The sequence below is a fragment of the Nelumbo lutea genome, chromosome 7 (assembly GCF_056320005.1).
Source record: "Nelumbo lutea isolate HS-2025 chromosome 7, American lotus-T2T, whole genome shotgun sequence".
Taxonomy (NCBI): domain Eukaryota; kingdom Viridiplantae; phylum Streptophyta; class Magnoliopsida; order Proteales; family Nelumbonaceae; genus Nelumbo; species Nelumbo lutea.
The window spans coordinates 44,236,060-44,258,040 of NC_142690.1; positions in this window are offsets into that span (position 1 = coordinate 44,236,060).

The window sequence follows — 21,981 nt, forward strand, 5'->3', positions numbered from 1 at the left end:
CACAATATCTCATTTTGGAATCTTCACTGGGGACCCTTTGTGCTGACATGTTAAATGCCTTAAGTAGAGTTTTCTCTCTCTTCAACTCTACTTCTGATGTAGGTACACATGGCAGGCCCAATGGCGTGCATGCACATGGCAGACTTGGGATAGCGACACATGGCACAAGGCAAATCATATCTTGACCGTCCGCTCATAACTAACTCTAGGCGAATTCAGCTATAAATAAGTGGCATCACAAATGAGGTAAGACATGTTGGCATTTATTGCTCTAAGCTTTCTAGCTCTCTAGTGACCTTGTTTGAGCTACCTCTACTTAGGCCTCGTTTGACCCCCTTTTCTTTGCCCTTACTAACATGATTGTCGAAGTTTCCACCCCTAGGACAACACCGAGGGCCTTTGACGTGCTTTCTCTCCTATAGGTCGGATCAACAGGCCCTTGGCCTATTCAGCCCTTGGACACATCAGCCCTCAGCCTCGACAGACCTCGGCTAATGGAAGAAAATTTACATTGTTGCCTTCAGCCCATTCCAGGCAACAACAATTGGTGCCATCTATGGGAACGACTACTAAGACTTCCCTTAACTGAACACTTAACCAAACTCAAGTACTAAGCTTCCAGCTTAATGGCTGATAACCAGGACAACATGCAAAATGCTCAGAACCTTGTCACCATGTTTCGGATGGTCCTCAACCAGCTCGACAACATAACACAGAGATTGGATGAGGTGGGGTGACCGACAGGAGGCTGCCCACAGGGTAGACACCTCATCGAGAGCCTAGGGCACAACAATTGATGCTCTTACTAAGCCTCATTGGTTCAATGCCTAGTCAACGTCCAATGGCTGAAGGGATAGGAAATCCATCACATGGACGCCCAAGATTGCGGAATAAAGGGGGCGAATTTCAAAAATTTTTCTCTCCCTTCAATTGGGAATCGAATTCCCTATTTAGAAAATCATATTTTCAAGGATCATTCTTGAACCATAAACTGAACAAGATCGGAACCAAAAGGAGTAGGGAGAGATAATACCTGATACAGAGAAACAATATCTCTCAATGGAGGTGTTCACGCCCAAGGTAGGATCCAAAATCTGCTCCCACTGAAGATGGCACAGTGCAGGGTGGAGCAGAATCAGCAGTGTTCTTCCAAAAGAACCCGATCCTTCTCAAGAATCACCTGGACGGCTTGTGAATACAACTCCCACCAATCTTTTCTCCAAAAGATTGGAATCAAGATCCAATCTTGATTTCTCCCAAGCAATGGAGATTGAACTGCTATAGGCGGCGGCTGCAGGAAGGAGGCGGCTAGAGAGTATTTGCAGGGTGCAGAATTCTCTCTTCTGTGATCTCAGCTCTGAAGACAAGGCAATCTGTTGCTGATGATTGTGTGTGGTGTCTAAAGGCTGCTGCCCCCTCTTCCTTTTATAGACTTAAAGGGATCAGCTCCTAATCCCATTAGGAGCTGCTAACCCAAATCATATCTGGATTAGATGTCCCTTTAAGATAAGGGATAACCCTTATCTTATCTGCAGATTAGATCAGCCATCTCCTAATCTAATTAGGAAAATTCTAGATCTAAATCTCATTTAAATCTTGGACTCTCTGAGTGGATAGGGTGTGGGCCCAATCCTATCAGCTGATCTTATCTCATAATTCGCCCCTTAAGTGACTAATCAAATTAGCCCAGTTCGAAATGGGCTTAAGGCCCATTTAGGGTTATGTATTCATTTAGCCTTCCAAACTACTACCCAGTTGGGCTTCCTTGTATAGTGTGGGACCCAAACATTGATCTACACATCAACCACATGGGTTCAGCCAACCTTTGTTACAAGGCCTAGCCGAATACACTGTTATGGACAGTGCACCCCTTGAAACCCATCAGATGGGCTCTATGGGCCCAACACTTACCCTAAGTGGTTCCTGGGCCAAGCCACCTTGTAACACCCAGGGGCTGTGGGCAAATGCAAGATTATCCCATCAGGTATTATCCTCAATGGTCTTACACTTAACCTTCCAGCCCATAATCATCATACACTGCCCGACAAGAGAGGACCTCTCCCTCGGCTGCAAGGAACAGTGTTGCACTCTCTCAAGTATGGATCCCGGGAATTAAAACCTTTTGCAAACATTTCAAAATCATAATATATATATACTTTTATATCTCATATAAAATATATTTTGCAAAACAAATTTCAACGATTGAAATCGATTGTCGGTAGTCTTGTTTTCCATCAGTGAGGGTGCATCCCCGATCATTATCTTTGTCCGACAAAGGGGCTGATCCTGTCACTATGATCACCCACTCAGATGAATTCTCAGGCTGTCCCAACATACCTAGGTTTTGACCCCCGCTAAGGATCTCATTGATTGGTACATCAAAGACAGCCCAATCCGACACCTAGTGCAGTATCATAATCGAGTCTAAGGTCGGGTGTAACTTTTCAGCTTTGCCCATAAATCTCCAAGTTCTAGGGCAATACTGGAAATCTGGTCCAGTTCAAAGATTCAATTAATCCCACACTATATGTGCCTAGGGTCTCACCCTGGTAGCTAAGACAAGCCACCCCAACCGACTTGGTGGCACCACAGTGTCAGCCTTGTCAGTATAGGTGTCCCCAGACCGACCCACTGGCTGTGAACATTCTAAACTAACACGAGTCTCATTAAGTGTCCAGTTTAAGGGTATTACATAGAAACATACCAAGGGAACATGAATCAAATATGCACTTTTATTCATTTACAATAAACTCATAAAGTACATCATTTTGATTGAAGCTAAGGGCATACAAGACTGTCTAACAATGGCAACAGCTGGCGCGTAAGCTAGCTGTCGAGAACCTCCCACCTACCCAGTCGAGTCACATTGGGTGCATGGATCCAACTGTTTCAGCTGCATAACTCCACCACCTTTCTGTGAATGATCATCTCCGCTCATCATATGAGCGTTCCCTTTGGCCTCTGTCAGACAAGGTTCAAAGCCATTTTTAGGTAACCCTTTCTGTCTAGTGAGTGCTCACCCATCATATTCGTGAATGCCAAGGTACCGTGAGAGAGTTCCCATTTTCTGGTGAAGCCCCTCCCACATCGGTCTATGACGCCTCTATCATCTTATGAAACACTCAAACAAGCCCAATAGCAAATGGACATCCCATTTTCTGATGCATTTCCTCATTACTGAAGGACTCATCTGTTAGACAGTTTTTGTATGCCCTTAGCTTCAATCTGATTTGTTGTGCTTTTGTTATTTAGTGGAAATAAATAAAGTGCATGTTTGATTCATGTTGTTTGGTTTAATTCTGTGTAAAACCCTAAAACTGGACATTTATAGAGACTCGTGTTAGTTTTAAATGTTCACAGCTGTTGGATAAGTCTGGGGAGATTTATCCTGCCAAGGCTGATACTGGTGTGCCACCAAGTGTTGGGATGGCCTGTCTCAGCCACCAGGGTAAGACCCGAGGCACATGCAGTGTGGGATTACTTGAATCCTTGAACCGGACCAGATTTCCCGTATTTCCCTGGACCTTGGAGATAGATGGGAAAAACTAGAAAGTTACACCTGACCCCTAGACTCGATTATGACACTTCACTAGGTGTTGGATCAGGCTGCCTTTGATATGCCAATCAGTGAGATCCTTAGCGGGGATGAAAACCTGGGTATGTTGGGGCAGTTTGAGAATTCATCTGAGTGGGTGATCATAGTGACAGAATCAGCCACTTTGTCAGACAAAGGGTAATGATCGGGATTGCACTCTCTCTGATGGAAACCAAACTGCCGGCAGTTGATTTCAATCGTTGGAATTTTGTTTTGCAAAATTAATATATTTATATATATATGTACAATTTCAAATTGTTTGCAAATGGTTTTAATTCCCGGGATCCATGTGAGAGGAGAGTGCGGCACTATTCCTTGCATCCGAGGGAGAGGTCCTCTCTTGTCGGGCAGTGCTTGATCATTAAGGGCTAAGAGGTTAAGTGTAAGACCATTGAGGATAATACTTGATGGGCTAATCTTGCACCTGCCCATAGTCCCTGGGTTTTTATAAGATGACTTGGCCTAAGGACCACTTAATGTAAGTGTTGGGCCCATAGGGTCCATATGATGGACTCAAGGGGTTCATTGAGTTTTTCAGTGAATTCGGCTGGGCCTTATATTAAAGGCTGGGCCGAACCCAAGTGGCTGGTGTGTAGATCAATGCTTTGGTCCCACGCCATACAAAGAAGCCCAACTGGGCAGCAGATTGGAATGTAATTAGACACTGAACACTTAATGGGCCAGAAGCCCATTTCGAGGTGGGCTGATATGATCACCCATCCTTGGGGCGAATCTGAGATTAACGTTAGTAAAAGGATTGGACCTTTAGCCTTATCCACTCTTGGAGACCAAATTCAAATTAGATTTGAATCTGGTAACCTCCTGATAAGATCAGGAGTAAGCTAACTTTATCTGCAGATAAGATTAAGATTATCCCCTATCCAAATACTGATTTGGATTGGGATAACTCCTAATTAGGAGGATTCTTAATCAAGAAGAAAGGAGGAGAAACCCTAACCAAGAAAGAGAAATATCAGATTTTGAATCACCTTGAAGAGATATAGGATATCTCCTGCGAATTGAGATAGGATCTCATTCATACTCCAGAAAAGAGAAAGGTAGTTCAGCCTTTTCGCCTTTAGAGTTCTCCTCCTGCCGCCGCCATCTTTTTTTTGCAAGATTAGATCTTTGCAGAAAAAGAAAGTCAAGAAATCTGTTCTTGACATTAGTCTTGCAATAAAGACTAAAAGGATTCAGTGTTTAGTGTTTCCAGAGGATTCTTGTGAAGGATCCAGTGAGTAGGACGCACCCTGCTGGTTCTGTTCCATCCACAGCTGTGTCATCTTCAGCAGGAACGGATCTTGGAGCATTCTTTGGGCGTGAACACCAACTTTGGGAGATACTGCTTCTCCGGATCAGGTATATTCCTCCCATTTATCTTTTGGTACAGATCTGGTTTGATTATGGTTCAAGTAGGATCCTTGAATATTGTATTCTAAACTTAGGGAATATGATTCCCAGTTCGGAGAAGGTAGGAAATTTTTGAAATTCGCCCACCCATTCCGCAACCTTTATGGCGTCCATTAGATGGATCCTACCATTCTTTCATCATCCTCATGCTAATGATGGAAGGCCTTTACCGAGTTCATCATATGAATCTCCCTATCACATGCACTCATATTAGTTGGAGGGAACAGTAATTATGCCCTAGTATGATCTAGGTCAAACCAAAGTGGCTCCCACTGACTTTCATAAAGCCAGATTTTGGTGGGCCCAAATTGGCTAAGGTTCCGCACAAATCCTATTCAGGAGGTGTGGGGCCCACCAGTGAGGGAGGTCATCCAATGAAAAAAAGGGACACCATGGCAATGATGTGCATTCAGCCATGGTGTGTGCAAGAGCCACTATCAAAACTGCATGGACCAAGTTCTTATGGTCCATGCTCGAAGCACATCACACATCCATACATCACATGCAAGGATAAATTGATCCAATCAATTAAATATCTGTAAAGCCCATTTGGAGCCCATTTTAATTCATAATATTAACCATTAATATTATCTAGGTATATGGGCTGAATTAGGGTTGATCAGTTCGGCCCATATAGCTTTATCCGCGAAGTGGGATTTTAGCAGTTTAACAATTTAAAACTGGGCCTTTACAGGTTGGGCCAAATTAAACATTGAATTAGTTATCAATCCTCAGGCCCATTAGTGGGAAAAATAGGACTGACATTCATCCTTCATTGAACCCTAGATTCGGTCCAACCAGTTTGGACCAATCTGGTTCGAATGGGTTTAGGGTTTGTCTTTAATTAAAGATTTAATTCAAGAATTAATCTGAAATTAATTACTGATAAAAGATCAAGCAAGAATCAGTTAGGTAGGGCTATTCACACATTCCATCCTACAAAACAGAGGTTATATCCCAGTTTGTAGTTTCTCAAACTGTAAATCGCAGATAGCGATTTTTCCATCAGTGAAATCTCCTTCCGGCGCTGCCAGCTTCAATCCAAAATAAAATAAATAGAAATACTATTTTTCCATTAATATTACATTAGATCAAATCCTATACATTCAGTATCAAAAATAAAAAATAAAATTATTTACAGACCAGAATGAATGAATAGAAACTGCAAATCACAGGTTCACTGCGCTAATCAAGATTTTGATCTCCAGTTGTATGAATAGCTCATAAATCAAGAAAATAATAAAGTACAATTCTCAATAAATTCCAGATTTATAAAAAAATTAATTTCAGATCATTCGCCCATTAACTGGGAACAAATTTCCTAGAAAAACTTTAAACTGTGGAAATCGGGTAGAAAACCTTTTGCGTATTTGTGCAGGTTACAGATCTGGTTTGTTTGGTTCAAGATTTGAACCATGGCTCTGATACCACTGAATGGATGAGAGATCCATCACATGGACACCAAAAAATGTGGAATAGGGTGGGCGAATTTCAAAAATTTCTCTCCCTTCAACTGGGAATTGTATTCCCTATTTTAGAAAAATCATATTTTTCAAGGATCAATCTTGAACCATGAATCGAACCTGATTTGAAATGAAACAGTAGGAGAGGGATATACCTGATACAGAGAAATAATATCTCTCAATGGAGGTATTCATGCCCAAAGAAGATCACCAAAGATTGCTCCCACAGAAGATGACACAGTGGATGGAGGAGCAGAATCAGCAGGGTCTGTCCCACGAACCAAATTCTTCAGCAAGAATCCAATAGAGGCAGTGAGCACAACTTTCTATCAGCCTTTCAGCAAAGACTGATGCCAAGATCCAATCTTGACCACTCCTACAATGTTGGAGAATGAACTGGCAATATGGCGGCGGTAGGAAGGGATCACAGGGAGAAGGCACAGTCACACTGTGTATTCTTCTCTCTGTAATTTGAGATCTAGTATCTCTAGAACTTCTGGGATCGTTTTGATGGTTCGCCCCTTCCTATTTTAAAAGGATTAAAGAGATCAGCTCTTGATCCTATCAGGAGTTTCCTAATTCAGATCATAATCTGAACTTGGACTCTCTTTAAGTGATAAGGATAAAACCCTTATCTTATCTACAGATTAGATCAGCCTTCTCTTGATCTTAACAGGAAGTTTCCAGATTTGAATTCAGATCTGGTCTCTCTCTGAGTGGATAGAGTGGGACTCTATCCTATTAGCTGATTTAATCCCAGATCTGCCCCCTCTATTTAACTAATTAAAAGGACAAGTTCGAAATGGGCTTCAGGCCTAATAAGTCCATATGCTCAAAACTGCTGCCCAGTTGGGCAACTTTGTATTGCGTGGAACCAAGCATTGATCTACACATCAGCCACATGGGTTTGGCCGCCGAATACACTGCTGTGGATAGTGCACCCCCTAAAACCCATCACATGGGCTTCTATTGGGCACAACACTTACATTAAGTGGTCCCTAAGCCAAGCCACCTTATAAATACCCAGGGACTATGGACAGATGCAAGATTAACCCATCAGGCAGTACCCTCAGTGGCCTTACCCTTAACTATTGGACTGTTTTTGTATGCCCTTAGCTTTAATCAATTCTGATGTACTTTTGATATTTAATTTAAATAAATGAAGTACATGTTTGATTCATGTTAAATAGTATGCTTCTGTGTAAGACCCTAAAATTGGACACTTAATGAGGCTTGTGTTGGTTTTGAATGTTCACAGCCGTTGGATAAGTCTGGGGAGATTTATCCTACCAAGGCTGACACTGGTGTGCTGCCAATTGTTAGGGAGGCTTGTCTCAACTGCTAGGGTGAGACCCAAGGCATATGTAGTGTAAGATTAATTGAACCCTTGAACCAGACCAGATTTCTAGTTTTGCCCTGGACCTTGGAGATAGATGGGCAAAACTGGAAAGTTACACCCAACCCCTAGACCCGATTATGGTACTGCACTAGGTATCGATATAGGATGTCTTTGATATGCCAATCAGTGAGATCCTTAGCAGGGATCAAAACATGGGTATGTTGGGACAGTTTGAGAATTCATCTAAGTGGGTGATCATAGTGACGGGATCAGCCCCTTTGTTGGACAAAGGTAATGATCGGGAATGCACTCTGATGGAAACCAATTGTTGAAATTTTGTTTTGCAAAATTTATATATGATATATAGATATGTACGGTTTCAAAAATGTTTGCAAATGGTTTTAATTCTCGGGATCCATGTGAGTAGAGAGTGCAGCAATGTTCCTTGCAGCCGAGGGAGAGGTCCTCTCTTGTCGGGTAGTGCTTGATCATTATGGGATGAGAGGTTAAGTGTAAGGCTATTTTGGATAATACCTAATGGGATAATCTTGCACCTGCCCACAGTCCCTGGGTTTTTATAAGATGGCTTGGCCCAAGGACCACTTAGTGTATGTGTTGTGTCCATAGGGTCCATAAGATGGGCTCAGGGGTTCACTAGGCTTTCTAGTGAATTCGGCTAGGCCATGCAATAAAAGCGGGGCCGAACGCATGTGGTTGGTGTGTAGATCAAGGCTTGGGTCCCACGCCATACAAATAAGCCCAACTGGGCAGCAGATTGGAAACTAATTGAGCACTAATTACTTAATGGGCCTAAAGCCCACTTCGAACTGGGCTGATATGATCACCCTTTTATGGGGTGGATCTGAGAGTAGGGTTAGCTAATAGGATGGGGTTTTAACCCGATGCACTCTTAGAGACCAGATTCAAATTTGATTTGAATCTGGTAACCTCCTGATAACATTAGGAGTAGTCTAACCTAATTTACAGATAGGATTAAGATTATCCCTATCCAAATACAGATTCAGATTGGGATAACTCCTAATAGGATTAGGGGATTCTTAATCAACAAGAAAGGAGGAAACCCTATCAAGAATTATTAGATTTTGGACCTAGGGTTTTCAGAGGATCTCTTTCTCTCTCTAAGTTGAAAACTGCTTCTACTCCAATTTAGCATTAGGGAACTCCTCCAGCCGCCACCACTTGCTGCATAGTTCGATCTTCACCAAGAAGGGAAGCAAGGAATCAGTTCTTGATATCAGTTTTTGCTGAAAAACTGATCGAGTTCGGTGCTCATTTTTTCTAGAGGATTCTTCTGAAGAGTTCGGTGTGTAGGACGCACTCTGCTGGTTCCGTTCCACAATTGTTGTGTCATCTTCAGCAGGAGCGGATCTTGGTGTTTTCTCTAGGCATGAACACCAACTTTGGGAGATATTATTTCTCTGGATCAGGTATAATCCCTCCCTTGTCTTTTGGTTCAGATCTGGTTCGGTATGGTTCAAGCAGGATCCTTGAATTTTGATTCTAAAATTAGGGAATTTGATTCCCAGTTGGAAGAAAGCGGAAAATTTTTGAAATTTGCCCTACCCTATTATGCAATTTTTGGCATCCATACGATGGATCCCACCATTCTTTCAGTGGTATCAGAGCCACAGGTTCGAATCTTGAACCAAGAAAATCAGATTTGAACCTGTGCAAATGGGCAGAAGCTATTCTCCCAGGATTTGCATAGATTGTTTACTTTAATTCAAGAAATCATTTCTTGTTGAGGGTGATTGGTCTGAAATTAATTTTATTAAATCTAAAATTTATTTTGAATTGTTCTTTATTTATTTCTTGCTTTAATGGACTGTTCGTACCTGGAGATCGAAGTGCAGCATTGGCGCAGATTGTCTGCGCATTCTTCTTTTAATTTCTATTCCATTTGATCTGTAAAATAATTATTTTTATTTTTCTAGACTGAATGTATAGGATTTGATCAAGAATTTAATTAATTAATAGAAATAGGATTTTTGTATTTTTTTATTTTCTTGATTGGAGAAGGTAGCGGCGCTGGAGATTAGCAGATGGAGGGATCGCTTTTTGCGTTTTGCAGTTTATGAAACTACAACCCTAGTGACTAACCTCTATTTTGCAGGTGGTGCGAGCAGTCCATGTCTGATTTATGATTGTCTAAAATCAGAAATATTAATTTCAGATCTTTCTTGAATTAATTCTTGAATTGAAAATCAGCTTCGGACCATCTCGGACCGGATTGGACCAAATCTGTTTGGACCGAATCTAGGGTTCGAAAGGGGACTATTTTCAGTCCAGTTTTCTCACACTATCAGGCCCAAATCTGATGTTCAGTTGCAAGGATTAATTCAGCCCAATCTGTAAAGCCTAGTTTTAAAAGGTTAAAACTGCAAAAGCCCATTTTGTGAGAAAAGCTATATGGGCCAAACTGTTGACTGCTATTCAGCCCATATACCTAGATGATATTAATTGTTAATATTGTGTTTTTGTTGGGCTGATTAATGGGCTTTACAGTTAGTGATTGATTGGATCAATTCTTCCATATCATGTGATGTGTGGATGTTTGATGTGCTGCGACCATGGGGCATAAGCACTTGGCCCATGATGACCTGTCAGTGGCTCTTGCACACACAATGGCTGAATGCACATCATTGCCGTGGTTTCCCATAAGATCATTGGATGACCCCTCCGATTTAGGCCCACCACAAATTTGACTTTACGAAAGTCAATGGGAGCCGCTCTGGTTTGACTTAAATTAACTAGGTCGTAATTTTGTTCCCTCCAGTAAATATGAGTGCATGTGATAGGGAGATCCATATGATGGACTCTCTAAAGGCCTTCCATCATTAGCACAATGATAGGTCCTTCAGTAATGAGAAACGCACCATAAAATTTGGCTATCTATTTGCTGTTGGATCTGTTAGAGTGTTTCATAAAATGATAGGGGCGTCATAGACCAATGTGGGAGGGGCTTCACCAAAAAATGGGAACTCTCTCACGGTTCCTTGGCGTAACCTGAATATGATGGGTGAGCACTCACTGGACAGAAAGGTTTACCTAAAAATGGCTCTAAACCTTGTCTGACAGAGGCCAAAGGGAAACTCATACAATTAGTGGATATGATCCGTCACAGAAAGGTGGTGGGGTTATGTAGCTTAAACAGTTGGCTCCATGCACCCTATGTGATTTCCCACATTTTTAGAGACATTTTGCCATCTCTGTCACTGAGAGATGAGGGAAATCTCAGAGATGTACAAATGGGAATGGAACTAGATTAAAAGCCATATCTATGTAGGTAGCATGAATCAAACTAAAAGTTGTGGACTAATGTTCTGCAGTTTTACCAGAAAATGGCAAACAGACAATTTGCTAAGTTGCACGACAACAACAAACTTAAGGGTCCAAACTATGCCGACTGGTACATTAACCTTATGCTGGTCCTAGCTTTAGAAAAACTGGATAAGGTGGCTAAAAATCCTGCTCTGGATCGTCCAGGGGACAGGGCTTCTGTGGCTCGAAGGAGAGAATACCAAGAATGGGACGATAAAAACTCCCTGGCCCGCTACTATATCATAGCCTTTTTGGACAATCCGATATAGAGGCAGTTCGATCAGATCAAACTCGCCAAAGACATATTGGATAGTCTGAAGACTATATACGAAGAGCAGAATCATTCTACTCGACAAAAGGTCCTGAAACAATTCATGACCGCACAGATAACTAAGGGGCAGCAAGTGCATGACCATTGTTTTCGGATGATGGGCTACATAAATGAGCTAGAGGCCCTTGGTTCTGGGCTAGATCTGGTCACACAGATCAATGCTATTCTCAACTCTCTACCTCCATCCTTCAACCCGTTCATTATGAATTACAATATGAACAAGCTGAATGTCAGCGTCCAAGAGCTTAGCAATATGTTGCAAAGAGCTGAGGAATTAATAAGGAAAGATGGGCCAATAGCCATACTTGTTGAAGCTGGAAAATCTGGCAAGAAGAGGTAGGCAAAGAGAAAGCCTCAGAAGAAAACCACCAAATCTAAGAAACAAAAGAAAGACAAGGCATCCGATGCCTGTCACTTCTGCAAGCAGGCCGGCCACTAGAAGAGAAATTGTCCCGCCTACCTGGAATCTAAGAAAGGTACTTTCGAAACTTGTGTCTTGGAACCTAATTTATTAGTGACTTCTGTGTCCTGGTGTGTTGACTCAGGGACTTCAACTCATGTGTGTAATTCACTGCAGGGGTTCAAAGTAAGCAGAAGGCTGAGTGAAGGAGATGTGACACTTTACTTGGGGACTTCTGTAAGCGTTGCAGCTATGGCAATAGGAACCGTAGAATTGAATTTTAGAGAAGGGATTCTTGTACTGAAAGATTGTTTTTATGTACAAAATCTAAGAAGAAATTTGATTATTGTTTCTAAACTGTGTGTTGATGGATACGTTGTCTCTTTTAGTAATGTGATTACTATCAAAAGGAACAACAAATTCATCGCATGCGGGGAATTGGAGAACGGTCTCTATGTTCTACATCATTCTCTAGAAACTAATCTAACCGAAACTATGTTGGTCGAAATCTCCATGAAATGGACTTTTGACATGGTAAGTCCCACATGCTTGTGGCAATACCATCTTGGCCACATCGGTATTGACTGAATCACAAGATTGGTAAAGGATGGTCCTTTGGGTTTTCTAACTGTAGAAAACCTTCCCACTTGTGAGCCTTGCCTTAGAGGCAAGATGACAAAGTGGCCATTTAATGATAAGCCTGAATGATGTATAGGCACACTTGACCTTATACATAATGATGTATGTGGTCTCCTGAGTGTTAGGACACGCAATCAACACATGTATTTCATCACCTTTACCAATGATTTCTCGCGATATGGTTATGTGTACCTAATGAGACATAAATCTGAATCCTTTGAAAAGTTCAAAGAGTTCAGACAAGAGGTCGAGAAACAATTAGGGAGAGAAATTAAGACCCTTCAATCAGATTGAGGTGGCAAGTATCTCTCTGACGAATTCAGGGACAACATGAAGGTTAATGGGATTATCTCACAGTTGGCTCCTCCTACAACACCCCAACTTAATGGTGTTTCAGAGAGGAGGAATAGGATACTGCTAGACATGGTTCAGTCACTTCTCACATGCTCAGAATTGCCCACATCCTTTTGGGTATATGCGTTAAGAGATCGCAATTTACGTGCTGAATAGGGTTCCAACTAGATCGGTTCAAAAAACTCCATATGAACTATGGACTAGAAAGAAACCAAGTGTTAGACACTTGATGATTTAGGGTTGTCCTACACACGTTAAAAGAACGATTGCGGACAAGTTGGAATCCAAGACCAGCCGTTGCTTGTTTTTAGGCTACCCAAAGGATTCAGTGGGTTATCTTTTCTATGACCCAAGTGAGCAGAAAGTGTTCTGCAGTCGAAATGATATGTTCTTAGAGACGGATTATATCTTGGACACTCATCGTTAGGAAATAGTTCTTGATGAGGAGATCTCAAGATCAGTGGGAGATGTCCCACAGGTTCCAGGTAGTGACCAACCTAGAAGATCCACCCAGGTATCTAGGCCACCAGTCTGTTATGGTTATGACCAGGATAGTTACCTGGTGGAAGTCTTGACTAGTGAGGAGGATCCTGTGACTTACACGCCCGTGGCAGGATTGAGACCTACAAAGCTCGTTTGGTGGCGAAAGGGTATACTCAAAAAGAAGGTATTGACTATGAGGAAACCTTTTCGCCCATGGCCATGCTTAAATCCATTAGGATTTAAGGATCATTCTAGTTGTAGCAGCATACCATGACTACGAGATTTGGCCAATGGATGTCAAAACCGCGTTGCTGAATGGAGATCTTAGTGAAGATATCTACATGCAGCAACCGCAAGGCTTCATTGTTGCTGGTCAAGAACACATGGTATGTAAACTTAATAGATCCATATATGGATTTAAGCAGGCTTCTACGAGTTTGAACATCTGTTTTGACTCTACCGTCAAATCGTTTGACTTTGAGCAGAATGATGTAGGAATGTTGACGATATCCAATTCTCAACAATTGGACAGCTGTGAAGAACATACTTAAATACATTCGAAGGACAAAAGAGTTTTGTCTGGTATTTGATGGTAGTTCACTGCAAATTCTGGGGTACACTGATGCCAATTTCTAATTGGATCCAGATGATAGAAAGTCTACATCGGGGTATGTTTTCACGATAGGATCGTGTGTTGTCTGCTGGAAAAGCAGCAAACAGGGGTCCATGGCAGACTCCACAACCAAAGCCGAGTACATTGCCGCAAGTGAAGCTACCAAGGAAGTTGTGTGAATGAAGAACTTCGTTAACGAATTAGGAGTGGTTCCGTCCAGCACATCACCCATCCTGTTGTTGTGTGATAACAATGGAGCCATCGCCCAGGCTAAGGAGCCTTGGGCCCACTCGAAGTCAAAGCACATTGAGAGGAGGTACCATGTACTACGAAAGATCGTTGGTAGAGGGAACATCCTGATTTAGAAGGTAGCATTAGTGGATAATGTGGAAAGTATGGGACTCCAGCTTCTACCAGATTGGACCTAAGTGCAAGTGGGAGTTGTTGGACAGTTTTTGTATGCCCTTATCTTCAATCAATTCTGATGTACTTTTGATATTTAATGTAAATAAATAAAGTACAAGTTTGATTCATGTTGAATGGTATGCTTTTGTGTAAGACCCTAAAACTAGACACTTAATGAGGCTTGTGTTGGTTTTGAATGTTCATAGCCGTTGGATAAGTCTGGGGAGATTTATCCTACGAAGGATGACACTAGTGTGCTACCAATTGTTGGGGTGGCTCAGCCGCCAGGGTGAGACCCAAGGCACATGTAGTGTAAGATTAATTGAACCCTTGAACCAGACTAGATTTCCAGTTTTGCCTTGGACCTTGGAGATAGATGGGCAAAACTGGAAAGTTACACCCGACCCCTAGACCCGATTATGGTACTGCACTAGGTGTCGAATTAGGATGTCTTTGATATGCCAATTAGTGAGATCCTTAGCAAGGGCCAAAACCTAGGTATGTTGGGATAGTCTCAGAATTCATCTGAGTGGGTGATCATAGTGACGGGATTAGCCCCTTTGTTGGAAAAAGGTAATGTTCGGGAATGCACTCTCTCTGATGGAAGCCAAACTACCGGCAATTGATTTCAATCGTTGGAATTTTGTTTTGCAAAATTTATATATGATATATAGATATGTATAGTTTCAAAAACGTTTGCAAATAGTTTTAATTCCCAGGATCCATGTGAGTAGAGAGTGCAGCACTGTTCCTTGCAGCCGAGGGAGAGGTCGTCTCTTGTCGGGTAGTGCTTGATCATTATGGGCTAAGAGGTTAAGTGTAAGGCCATTTGGGATAATACCTGATGGTCTAATCTTGCACCTACCCAAAGTCCCTGGGTTTTTATAAGATGGCTTGGCCCAGGGACCACTTAGTGTAAGTGTTGGGTCCATAGGGTCCATTTGATGTGCTCAAGGGTTCACTGAGCTTTCCAGTGAATTCGGTTAGGCCTAGCAATAAAGGCTGGGCCAAACTCATGTGGCTGGTGTGTAAATCAGGGTTTGGGTTCCATGCCATACAAAGAAGCCCTACTATGCAGCAGATTGGAACCTAATTGAGCATTGATTACTTAATGGGCCAAAAGCCCACTTCGAACTGGGCTGATATGATCACCCACTTATGGGGCAGATCTGGGAGTAGGGTTAGTTGATAGGATGGGGTTTTAACCCTATCCACTCTTAGAGACCAGATTCAAACATGATTTGAATCTGGTAACCTCTTGATAACATTAGGAGTAGTCTAACCTAATCTATAGATAGGATTAAGATTATCCCCATCCAAATACAGATTTGGATTGGGATAACTCCTAATAGGATTAGGGGATTCTTAATCAACAAGAAAGGAGGAAACCCTATCAAGAATTATTAGATTTCGAACCTAGGGTTTTCTGAGGATCTCTTTCTCTCTCTAAGCTAAAAACTGCTTCTATGCCAGTTCAGCATTAGGGAACTCCTACAGCTGCCACCACTTACTGCATAGTCCGATCTTCACTGAGAAGGGAATCAAGGAATCAGTTCTTGATATCAGTTTTTGCTGAAAAACTGATCGAGTTCGGTGCTCATTGTTTCCAGAGGATTCTTCTAAAGAATTCAGTGTGTAGGACACACTCTGCTGGTTTCATTCCACAATTGTTGTGTCATCTTCAGCAGGAGCAGATCTTGGTGTTTTCTCTAGTCGTGAGCACTAACTTTGGATGATATTATTTCTCTGGATCAGGTATAATCCCTCATTTGTCTTTTGGTTCAGATCTGGTTCAGTTATGGTTCAAGTAGGATTCTTGAATTTTGATTCTAAAATTAGGGAATATGATTCCCACTTGGAAGAAAGTGGGAAATTTTTGAAATTCGCCACCCTATTCCGCAATCTTTGGCGTCCATACGATGGATCCCACCATTATTTCATTAACCTCTTAGCCCATAATGATCAAACACTTTCCGACAAGAGATGACCTCTCCCTTGGCTGCAAGGAATAGTGTTGCACTCACTGTTTATATGGATCCCAGGAATTAAAACCTTTGCAAACATTTTAGAAACCGTAATATATTAACTTTTATATCTCATATAAAATATATTTTGCAAAACAAATCTCAACGATTGAAATCGACTGCCGGCAGTCTTGGTTTCCATCAGAGAGAGTGCATCCCCAATCATTACCTTTGTTCGACAAAGGGGCTGATCCTGTCACTATGATCACCCACTCAGATGAATTCTCAGACTGTCCCAACATACCCAGGTTTTGATCCCCAATCATTTCCAGTTTTGCCCATTAATCACCAAGGTCCAAGGCAATACTAGAAATCTAGTCCAGTTCAAAGATTTAATTTATCCTACACTACATGTGCCTTGGGTCTCACCCTAGCGGCTGAGATAGGCCACCCCAACTGACTTGGTGGCACATTAGTGTCAACCTTATCAGGATAGGTCTCCCCAGACCGACCCACTGGCTGTGAACATTCTAAACTAACACGAGTCTCATTAAGTGTCCAGCTTAAGAGTATAACACAGAAACAAACCACAAGAACATGAATCAAATATGCACTTTATTCATTTACAATAAATGTCAAAAGTACTTCATTCTGATTGAAGCTAAGGGCATACAAAGACTCTCTAACATCCCCAATTGACACATTTCATTCATACACATTCATCCACACCTCTTGTTGATTTTTAATAAGGAAAAGTACTGACAGGCCCAAAATTATGACCCTCGACTGAACCATCTTTCTCCCTTTTTAATATTACACACATAAGCCCTTGCATATGATGATTATGTTGGCCATTTAGTATTTCAAGATTCTTCTCCAATTAATGCTTTGTTCCTATCCCAAGCACACTCAAGACCGCACCAAGTGTGAGCATCTATCATGTTTGTTATGACTTTAGATCTCCTGCACCCAAGAAATCTACCCACACCTACCCAAAAACATTACATCTGTGCATTGGGTCTCCCATGCAGGATGAGATGTTTTGCCTATGAAATTGTGATGTTATATAGATAGGTATGTATAGAATTATCATGTGTTGGAAATCCAGACATACTTGTGATGGGGAGATATTCCTCATGCATGGAGGAGATGGGCAGTCGGACACCTATGGGGTTGGTTACATGGCCAATCAAATCCATCTCTAATTGTGATTGGATTAGCTGCCCACAAAGCATGCCCCACAGACCCACCATAGCCCATCCTTCTCCATGCATGCTTATCATGGGGATATATTTCCCATACATGGAGGAGATGGGCAATGGAAAAGGGGCACGCTATGGGGAGATATTTCTCACATGCAGAGCATGCTCCACAGATGCCCCACAACCCATCCTCTTCGTGCACTAGAAACACTTATTGTGCTTGTGATGGGGGTTATTTGTAAATGTTGGAAAAATGGGGTCATAGAAACTTGGAGAAGAAGCGCTTAGAGGCATGTTTGAAGGCATTGTCTTTAGAACATGATATGCAACTAGTAAAGTTGAAGAGTCTCCGAAGAAACCTTCTTTGTGACAATAGCATATTGAACTGAGAGAGACAAGAGTGTTTTTTAAAAGCTTTTGTTCAAATTCTTAATTCACACTCCTCAAGTAATTTCTAAAGAATCATGGAGCAGAGGAAGGTGCTAGTTCAGAAAAGATTCCTTGACCAGTTACAATTTCAAACATTATAACTAATAAAAATGGTAGTTAACAGTTAATGACTGTTAACATTGAATAGTGCCTCTTGATCACACCCGATCGAATTGTGATCATTGAAACATCAATGGTCAGCTTTACACCAAAGGTCAAAGCCACTCTTCATGATACATGCGGGTGTGCACGAAGTGCTCCTCTAAAGTGCCTCTTTGCACTGAACACACGTGTTGTGCGATTGCAGGCCTCCATACTCTCCTCTTTATTTCTAAGGAGTATAAATAAGCTCCTATTTGAAACTCAAAACAAATTTTGTAATTTCCAATGTGGGACAAGTTGAAAACTAGTTTAGCAAGAGAAAAAACTATTTTCCAAGACATCTGTGCAAGTTTTCTTTTCTTTTCTCATGTAATTGATTAATCAAACCCCATTGGATTTAATCTCTAATGAGATTAAAAACCAACAATCCCCTACTTTGATTGATCAATTACATAGGTCTCTCTTGATTCAAAATATTATGACATAGTTATCCATACAAAAGGTGTTTTAATGACATAGTTATGCATACAGAAGGAATTTTATAAGTTAAGCATTCCATTTGTACAAATAGCTTAGAGTCTTGTCAAAGTTATTGGTGGAAAGACCTTAAACCAATTACTCTCAAAACAAATCAGAGATACCTATACACATAAAAAGGTCATGTCCTTGCAAGAGTTTCAAATTTTGCTTAGCACTGTTATGGCCATATGCTTCTGATGAGGGGAATTTGGCACGACCTAGTAAGTAATGGTTACGTGGACGCGATTTGCTAGTGGGATGACAACTCAGCAAGAGGAGCCTAGTCAGTAGTTTTCAGATCTTGGGTATTCGGTCACCTCGGCACAAAGCCACCTCGGCATAGAGTCACATCAGTATAGAGGCACATCGGCACCTAAGCCAATTCGGGGCCTAGGAACCGAAGTGACACGTAATCGACTCCAGAAGCTTCTCAGTGGACTTTGAACCTCCCAAGATCAAGCCATGTAATGGCAGGCCTTATCCTCTCCCCGCCCTTATCGGGTGGTAACGATAGACTTCATTGATTGATATGTTACTCCCTGTCTAAAGTGGAAATGGATCTCATCTACTCAGGCCGAAGATCTCGGAACTGTTTTGTGAGACCCATGGAAACTCTGCTATATAAGGGCATCTACCCCTCTAGGGCCCAGGTATGCGTGATTACTTACTTTCAAGCTCTCTAGCATTCAAGATTTTAGCTCGCAACCACAACAAGAATACTAACTTAAGCATTGGAGCGACCTCACCGGGTCATCCACACCAATCTTTCTGATCCCTATTTTGCAATTTGATCCAGCTTGCCATGTGAGCAACATCCAAGCAACCTTCCAGCTAGGAGCTCCCAGATCGAGCATCATCAATTGATGACATCTATGGGAATTAATCGAATGGTCATCCCAATCCTAGTCACAATCTTGATCCAAATCTCAACCTCAATTGCATCTTCTAGCAACAACAGAAAGAGCAACATGAATGTTACCGGGGGGCAAGAGCAACAAACAGTCACTCCCTAGGGTTCCTCGGTGACCATCGGCCAGTTTACCATCCCCTTGACTGTCTTGGGGTTTCTATCATTGTCCGTTCTTGCCGCACACTACTCAACAGGTGAGTGTCCCACTCCCCCAAGTGAGCGCCACATTCTCAGAGCCATCCATGATTCCCTCTACGGTTGGGCACTCCCAATTTAATGACCTTGTGCAGAGCATCCGGATGATGAAGATTCAAATGCATCAAATCCACCAATTCTAGCAGTTTGAGTAGTACTATTTCTATCAATAGTACCAGCAGTAGTTCCCACCACTGCAACCAAACCAGCCGACAAATCAACATCAAGGGTAGACTCAAAACCAAAATCAACATCGAGCTCATCTGAACGTCTGCTACTCTCCTCCTCATGGTGAGAGAACTTCACAGGTACTGGTTCCTCCCTTGGGACGTGATAACTCTGCATTTTGATGCCTTAAGGGCATCAATTCAGGGGTATATTCAGCCTTAGAATAGTCAAGATGTGCCCTTTTCCCAGTTAAATGCAATGTTGTGGCCTCTAAGGATCTCTGTGCAAATTATAGGGAAATTTGGAAAGTTTTCATGGCTGAAATGCAGATTTTGGGAAGCTAGTGTGACGTTCAGCTGAGAGAGGGGGCATTTTTGTGAAAAAATGAAAGCAAGAGGGTGCCTCCCAGCTGCTAAACCCAGTTTAGCACCCCTCTTACTGTATTAGCATGCTTTCCACACCTTAGCAAACCCTAGGGCGCCTTTTAACCCATTCTTTTCACTCTTAACAAAACCTAGCCATCCCTAACTTCTAAATCATCGCCTTTCATCCCTTCTAATCTCCACCATCCATTCTAGGGCACTCTCTTTTTAGCATTCTAACTCTAGGGAGCCACCTGACATCTAAACTTCACCATTCAACCTTTAGCTATTAAATCTAAGCCCTACATAATATTGGGTGTCCTCTCCTTTTCTTTTCATCCTTAGGATCACCTTAAAACCATCCTAACCCTTCATTCTAAACCATAGGGCACCCCATATTTCTAGCAAAACCCAGCTACTACCCCCCTCTTTCTCTCTAATTCCAGTTATATCAACCCTTCTCTATAAAAAGGACCCCAAGGGCCCTGGAGAAGCAGTTGGTCAATTCACCCAGTTAACAAGGCTAAGGTTTCTTGAGGAGTTCAAGGTTTGTAGAAGGAGAGGACACCCTGATGTTGTCAGGAGGGGTTCCTGCAAGCTATTCAACAAATCTGCAACTACTACCGTTGTATCTAATCAACCATTATTTTATTTTCTTTTTTGATATTTTTATTTCTGCAATCTTTTAGATTTAATTCTTATTTGTTTCTCTGTTTTGCATATCTGAATTAGGTTAGTTCAAGGCTAAGGTATCTCGAGGGGTTTGAGGGTTGTAGAAAGGACAGATGCCCAGTTCTTGTAAGGAGGGGTTTCTGCAAGCTGTCTGACAGATCTGCAGCTACTGCCACCGGATTCGAATTCTGGATCATTTTTTATTTATTTCTTTTATTTCCTTTGTTAATTCCTAAACTTTATTAAATTCTGAAATTATTTATTGTCTTGTTTAAATTTGAAACATTTAATTTTAGCAATAATAGATTTTATTTTAATACTTTCTGCCATTCCCGATTGCATTCTCTTGTCCAGATCTAAGTATATATTAAATTTTCACTTGCTTCTCTGTGGATACTACCTGTTCTCACCCATTTACTACATTAATAGTTGTTTGAGAAATGGTGAAAATTATAAATGTTTAAACTGGTGTTTTGGAGTGTTTAATGACATGCTTCCAAACACACCAGGACAGACCCAACCACGGGGTATAGTAGCCGATCGACGTACTCTGCCTGCTTCTCAAAGAGATAACTCGAAGTATAGGCCCGAACCCAGCTAGCCTGAGAGGCATAGGCAGCAATTCCATGTCAAGATAATGTAGATTGTCAGCTTGGGGCCCTGTTAGATAGTTTTGTATGCCCTTAGTTTCAATCAAAATGATGTACTTTATGAGTTTATTGTAAATGAATAAAAGTGCATATTTGATTCATGTTCCCTTGGTATGTTTCTGCGTAATCCCATTAAACTGGACACTTAATGAGACTCGTGTTAGTTTAGAATGTTCACAGCCAGTGGGTCGGTCTAGGGAGACCTATCCTGACAAGGCTGACACTATGGTGCCACCAAGTCGGTTGGGGTGGCTTGACTCAACTGCCGGGGTGAGACCCTAGGCACTTATTGAGTAGGATTAATTGAATCTTTGAACTGGACCAGATTTCCAGTATTGCCCTGGACCTTGGAGATTGATGGGCAAAACTGGAAAGTTACACCCGACCACTAGACTCGATTATGATACTGCACAAGGTGTCGGATTGGGCTCTCT